Consider the following 7707-nt stretch of genomic DNA (forward strand, 5'->3'; position numbering starts at 1 on the left):
ACACTCCCACGACCCTACCTCCAGGGTGTACCGATGTATATTGGGGTTTACTGAAGCAGGGGATGCGCTTTCCCCTTCACCCTTTTGTCAGGACTTTGTTGCGGGAATACAACTTAGCCATTTGTAATTTGACGCCTAACTCTTTGCTGAAAGTGTACTCTTTTTTGGTGGTTTGTACCATGATAGGGCACACTCCAACTTTAAGGCTTTGGAGAAACTTGTTCAAATTGATACCCTCTAAGGATTCAAATTTCGGTCATGGTTGGTGGGCCTTTCGCATCCGCAATGGCTACAAAGTGGTGCACGACCAACAATCAAACGTCAAAAACTGGCGTAGCCAATTTATGTTTGTTTACTGTCGTACTTGGGACATCCCATTGATCCCGAATTTAGGGGAACCCAATTTGAGTTTAAATTTCGACGTTCCACCCATGAACAGGAAGGAAGCTGTAGTTGCCCTTTTGTTGGAAACTAAGGGTCTCGTGGCCAATGCTGACGGTGTTCAATTACCCATGAATTGGATACCCAACCGAGCCTTTCTAGAGGATGAAAAGAAGCTTTGAACAGTTGGCCTTGTCTTCCGCTCAGAGGGTATGATGGGGGGGGGTCTTCCACACGCATTATGATTATAGGTATCTTTGTGTTGTTGTTCTAACTTCTTCCTAATTCTGTGCAGGATTCATGGATTCAGAAGCATTGAAAACTCGGAAAGCCCTTGCCCTGCAAGATGCTGCGGTGAGGAAGCTACTAAAGAGCGGAACCAGGGAGATACCTCCCCCACCTTTGGTAAGTTATCTTTGTTGACTTTGAATGCATTTAATGGTTTGAATCTCACTGATCTGTTATTTTTGTAGAGGACCCAAGGGAAAGTTACCTCGGCTCCGGTGGATATATCAGGGCAAAGCTCTAGTACGGCTCCTGAATATTACCAAACTCTTCCTTCATCAATGCTAGAAAGCAATGACCTGATGGTGCCATCCCCTCGGCAAATGGTGCCATCTCCTCAGCGTCCGCCAAGCCCTAAAAGGAGTAGGCGCAATGACGGGAGTGGCTCATCTAGTATGGCCTCATTTTGGGACATCGATGGCTCGAGAAAAGAGGCCCGTGCTGAGTCGGCTTTGGGTCACCTTTACTCAATTGTTGATGCGGACCACTTTAAAGGCTTGGATCACGAGGAAGAGTTTAGGATTATGCAACAATCATGGGCTGAGGTTTGTAACCCTCTTTCTTCTTGTTGTTACTTTTACTGTTGTGCCGTGATTAACATGCCTTGTTCATCATCTTTAGTATTCAGTACGGGCCGCCGCGTTAGCATAGCGAGGGCTTATGGTCGCAGGCCTAGCTAAGGAAAATTATGCACTTATGCAAGAAGTCAATTCGCTTAAGGAGCAAGTTGCCGGCCTACAGTCGCAGCTCGAAGAGATGACGAGCCTTAAGAAAACTGCTATCGCGAAGAAGTTACGGCTTAGAAAAGAAAAGAATCAGGTCAAGGAACAGTTGAAGACGGCTCTAGAGGAGTTGGAGTCCGCAAAGGAAAAGTTGGCAAATGTTGAGGAGCAGTTGAGTGCGGCTGGTGCTACTCAACAAGAGATGGCGAAGGCTTGGCTCCAAACACCAGACGACCGGGCCTATATTGAAGAAGAGTGCGTCGAAGCTAAAGAGCTAGGGCAAGAAACGGGAGTCCGTCGCCTACAGATTGCCTTTGAACTTGTTCACCCTGGCCTTCAGTTCGAGCCTCTCTATGGCAAGTACCAAGAAATCCTCAAGAGCGAGCTTGATGAGATGATGAAGAACTTTTCGCTCTGTGATGAGGGCCAAGGTATTAAAGCCCAAGAGCATCAACCAACCCTTGAACAATGCCCCTTGGGTGATCATCGATATCATGTGTTGAAAAGGGGGGGGTTTAAGGATGATGCTTCCGAGGATGATGCTTCTAGCTCTCATTCTCATCATGCCTACTTTCCTTTTTATTGTTTTTTCTTGCTCTTGTATCCCTTTATTTTCAAGTAGACTTGTATTTAAAGCAACTTCAATGAAGAAACAGATTGTTCTGGCTCACTTATGTTTACTTGTATTTATTATGTTTGATGCCTTTTGGTGCCCCTTGGGGATAATGAGCCCCTTAGATGGGCGATGATGTGTCTAACGCCCCTTAGGGCTCATGAGCCCCTTGGATGGGCGATGATATGTTTAGTGCCTCGTGGGGTTAATGAGCCCTATGGATGGGCGGTAATGTCCATGACGCCCTTTTAGGGCTTATCAGCCCCTTGGATGGGCGACACTGTGTTTAGTGCCCCGTGGGGTTAATGAGCCCTATGGATGGGCGGTAATGTGTCTGACGCCCCTTAGGGCTCATAAGCCCCTTGGATGGGCGATGATGGTAAACTTGTAGCTTAGTGGTAAAATGGAAACGAAAATTTTGAATGGAATATATGAATTTTGCTATTAATGAAAATTGATTACTATTGTGGCAACAAATGCACTTATTCTATGACCAAACGTCTTACAATGATGAAATGTTCACATAGCCTTTATATGTAGTACCCATGCCCCCGTTTCATCGTGTAAGCGTTGAAAATAAACTAAATTGAATACTGAAAAACATAAATGTAAACATAAAACCTTCTAAGGTTCTCCGCGTTCCATGGTCGTTCTAAGGCTCTGCCTTTGGGAGTTTCTAGGCAAAAGGCCCCTCTTGCAACTTGTTCTGTGACCTTATAGGGCCCTTCCCAATTGGGCGATAACTTTCCTAGCTCCGGCTTGCGGCCTGTGGCCTCTATATTGCGTAGCACCCAATCTCCTACTCCGATCTGCTTCTCCTAGACCCTCCTATTAAAGTGACGGGTCATTTTCTGTTTTTGTGCGATTGATCTGAGTAGGGCGTTGCCTCTTATTTCAGGCAATAGATCTAAATCCATGCTTTTGTTTTCTTCATTCACCCTATAATCGTAGAATGTGATCCTAGGCGATGGAATCCTTATTTCGACTGGTAGCACAACCTCGCTGCCATAAACAAAGGCGAACGGGGTTTGGCCTGTTGCATCTTTCGAAGTTGTTCTAAGCTAGCTGACCATAGAACACCTGGTAGGTCATCAACCCATGACCCCTTGGCCCCTTCCAACATAGTTTATAGGCCCTGGAGTATGATTTTGTTTGCAGCCTCAGCTAGGCCATTCGCTTGAGGGTGAGATACAACACTAAAGTTTGTGTGTATTCCAAATCTCTCGCAATACTCAACAATCGGTCGACTATAGAATTGTCTCCCATTGTCTGACATAAGACTTCTGGGAACGCCAAACATTGTGATGATGTTGCGCCATATAAACTTTTGAATTTGCTTATCAGTGATTGAGGCTAGGGGTTCGGCCTCGATCCACTTAGTGAAGTAGTCTATGGCGACCATGAGGAATCTTCTCTGCCCTGAAGCTGCTGGGAATGGTCCAACCAAATCCATGCCCCACTTGTCAAATGGTAGGGTGGCGATGATTGTTTGTAGCGGGCTCGAGAGGAGCCTTTGCACATTGGCGAACTTCTGACACTTGTCGCACTTTTGTACTAATTTGGTCGCATCCTCCTAAGGGTAGGAAAATAAAACCCTGCCCTTAGTGCTTTGCCTGCTATGCATCGAGCCCCTTGATGACTTCCACAAGCTCCTTGGTGTATTTCTCGTAGAACATAATCTCCATCTTCTGGGGTGATGCACTTGAGGAGGGGATGAGTGTACGACTTCTTGTATAGGTTTCCTTCTTGCCAAACGAACCATTCTGCTCGTTTCTTAATTGTGTCGGCCTCTTTAGGATCTTCTGGGAGTTTGTTGTCTCGCATGTAGTGCACTATTTGATCCATCCAAGTATGTGATCGGTCCAAGTAGTGAACTGCAGGCGCATTGATGCTTGGCTGTTTGAGGATTTCCCATATTATAGAGCGAGGCCGAGCCCCTGGGCGAAACTAGCCATTCGCGCAAGGGCATCAGCCTGTTGGTTATCTGCCCTTGGAAGATGCTTGATTTAAAATTCGGACAACGGCGAAGCAGTTTCTTTGACCTTGTTGAGATACATGCGCATGCTATCTTCTTTGGCTTCGAATTCCCCTTGGACCTGGCTCACGATTAATTGGGAGTCAGAAAAGGCATGAACTGCCATGGCTCCCGCCACCTGGCACAACTCTAGCCCTAAGATGAGGGCTTCATATTCAGCTTCATTGTTTGAGGCGTTGAAGTCGAACTTGACTGCATACTCAAACTTCTTGCTGCTCGGTGACATGATCAAAATGCCGGTCCCGCTTCCTGCCTTGGAGGAGGATCCATCTACATATAACTGCCATGGTTTGGATCCATCATCATTAGGGCGATGAGTGCATTCGGCGATGAAGTCTGCTAGAGCTTGTGCTTTTATTGCCCTTCTAGGCTCATACTCAAGACCAAAGTCTGCCCAATCTGTCATTCTATTTGAGTGGTTTTTCCCTTCGATTGCCTTCTTTATAGGATGGCTATCAAAACTTTTATGGGGTGAGACTGAAAGTATGGCTTCAGCTTTCGGCTTGCCATGAATAGGGCGAACACCAACTTCTCAATTTGGGAATACTTTGACTCTGCTCCTCTATAAGCATGGTTGGCGAAATATACCGGGTGTTGTGATCTATCCCTCTCGGCAACCAACACTGCACTAGACGAGTATTCTAATATAGCCAAATATAAGAACAATATCTCCCCTGACAGAGGGGAAACTAACTTGGGAAGAGAGGCCAAGTGTTCTTTTAGCTGTTGGAAGGCGATTTCGGCTGCTGCGTCCCATTGGAACACTTTTCTCTTGAGTGTGTTGAAAAAGGATAAGCTCTTGTCTGCCGACTTTGAAAGAAACCTGCCCAAGGCGGCTATGCATCCGGTCAGCCTCTGCACCTCCTTTACACTTCTAGGGGTCTGCAAATCTAGGATGGCTCAGATTTTGTCGGGGTTAGCTTCAATGCCCCTCTCATCAACAAGGAAGCCAAGGCATTTGCCTCCCTTGACTCCAAACACACACTTTATGGGATTTAACTTCATCCCATATTTTCTCTATGTCGCAAGCGTTTCGACCAAGTCTGTGACATAATCCTTCTCATGGCGACTCTTTACTATCATGTCATCAACGTAAGCTTCGACGTTTCTCCCTAATTTCCCTTCAAAGATTTTGTTGATGAACCTCTGGTATGTGGCTCCAACATTTTTGAGGCCGAAAGGCATGGCCTTGTAACAATATACTCCTTGGTTAGTGATGAACGCGGTATGTGGCTGGTCCTCTTTAGCCATGGGGATTTGATGATATCCCGCGTTTGCATCCATGAAGCTGAATAGAGCATGTCCAGCCGTTGAATCCACAAGATTGTTTATCTTAGGGAGAGGATGGTCATCCTTGGGGCACGCCTTGTTTAAATCAGTGAAGTCGACGCACACGCCTTGTTTAAATCAGTGAAGTCGACGCACACGCCTTGTTTAAATCAGTGAAGTCGACGCACATTCTCCATGCCCCATAGGGTTTCTTGACCAACACAACATTTGCAAGCCAATTTGTATACTGGCATTCTTTAATGAACCCTGCTTCGAGTAGCTTCTTTAATTCTGCTGCAGCCGCTACGGTGTGCTCGGGGCCTTGATGCCTCAACTTTTGTTTAACAGGCTTGTAGCCTGGCTTGATGTTCAAGAGATGAGTCATAATGGCAGGGTCTATGCCGGGCATCTTGCCTACTGAGTAGGAAAAGACATCACAATGTGCCTTAAGCACATTGATTATTTGAGTGCGCAATGCAGCGTCGATATTTGTTCCGACCCGCACCGTTTCTTCTGCGATGCCAATGACTTCTTCCTTATCTTCTTCTATAGGCTGGGGTTTGTCTACCCCCCTAGATTCTTCAGTGAAAAGGACTGAGGGGTCGGTTACTTTGTTCTTCTTTGATGGTTCAGCGGGTGCTTCGAATGCTCGCTTCAAGCTATTGACGTAGCATTCTCTAGCGGATCCTTGGTCTCCATATACTTTCCCAACTGTTCCATCTTCAAGCTCGAATTGCATGCAGCTGATAGACTGATATGGCTGCCTTTACCTTGTTCAATAACGGTCGTCCGAGTATGACATTGTAGGGAAAGGGTGTGTCCACCACCAAAAAGTGGGTAATCACCAATCTACCCTTCCCTTTGGGACCAAGTCGAACTGGTAAACGGATTGTCCCTTTTGGAAAGACGGACTGTCCCCCAAAGCCGATTAAGGGTTTGTCTACGGGTGTTAGATCTTCTTCGTTGTATTTCAAACACCTCAAGCAATCAAGGGTGATGAGGTCTGCTGATGACCCGCTATCGACGAGCACTCGACTAACTCTGAAGTTGGCAATTTTCATCTCAATGACCAAGGGGTCGTCGTGAGGGACTTGCAAAGGGCGTTCTAACTTTCCACCGAACGTCATGATAGGCGAAGAGGGCGTTGAAACGGGTGTGACCTTGAGCACTTGATGTTGCAAGGTTCGTAGGTTGTCTTTTTCTTTGTTCATCGATCCTCCGAGTGCTAAGCCACTGGCAATGACGGCGACATGTCCACCGGTGTCGTCGCTGCGAGTATCTCTTGCCTTTTCCTTCTCCTTGTTCGAGCAGTCAGATTCTTTGCTGTCACTACGTGAAAAAACGAATTTGGCACCGGTTCAAACCTGGCCTAAGGCACCGGTTTGAACCGGTGCCAATGTGGGGGTGCCAAAAAGGGTATTAAAAAGGCACCGGTTCAAACCGGTGCCAAAACTTGAAATTGGCACCGGTTAACCGGTGCCAAAAAGTACAAAAAAATTTTATTTAACAGTTTTTGGCACCGGAAAAGTGCCAACATATTAAATTTTATTTATTTATTTTTACTTAAAAATTAAATCTGTATTAATATTAATATAATCAAATCTGTTCATTATAATATTAATATATATAATAAAAATAATTACAGTACAATCAAATCTTAATAATAACCAAAAGTGCCAAAATATTAATATAATCAAATCTGTTCAAAATAAATTACAACAGCTAAATCAAAATAAAAAAATTACAACAGCTAAATCAAAATAAAAAAATTACAACATATAAATAAAAAAAATTACAATATAAATAAAAATAAAAAAGAAAATCAGTTGATTCTTCGATTTAAGATCAATATACTTGCTTGTTGATTCTTCAATTTAAGAACTAAATCCATATACCTGCACCAATTAAAACAACCAAAATGAATTTATTAACATGAATCAGTTCAAAAACCCAGAAAATCGAAAAAAAGAAAATCGAAAAAAAGAAAAGAATAACCCAGAAAATGAAAATGAAAATCTGTTCAAAAAATAAAATGAAAAATGAAAATCAGTTCAAAAAAGAAAATGAATCGGAAAAAATAAAAAAATAAAAACCCAGAAAATCGAAAAAAAATCAGTTCAAAAATAAAAAAACCCAGAAAAACGGAAAAAAAAAAAGAAAATCAGTTCAAAAACCAAGAACATCAATTACAACCCAGAAAATAAAATCCAAAAAATCAATTAAAACCCAAAACATCAATTCAAACCCAGAAAATAAAATAAAAAATTGACAAAAAAAACCCAAAAATTAAAAAAAATTCGAATTAAAATAAGTTTAAAAATTGATTGACCAAACTAGAAAATCGAAAATCACTTTAAAAAAACAAATTTAAATCGATTAAAATAAAAAATTAATTGATTAAA

This window comes from Chenopodium quinoa, unplaced genomic scaffold (genome assembly GCF_001683475.1).
Source record: "Chenopodium quinoa cultivar QQ74 unplaced genomic scaffold, ASM168347v1, whole genome shotgun sequence".
Taxonomy (NCBI): domain Eukaryota; kingdom Viridiplantae; phylum Streptophyta; class Magnoliopsida; order Caryophyllales; family Amaranthaceae; genus Chenopodium; species Chenopodium quinoa.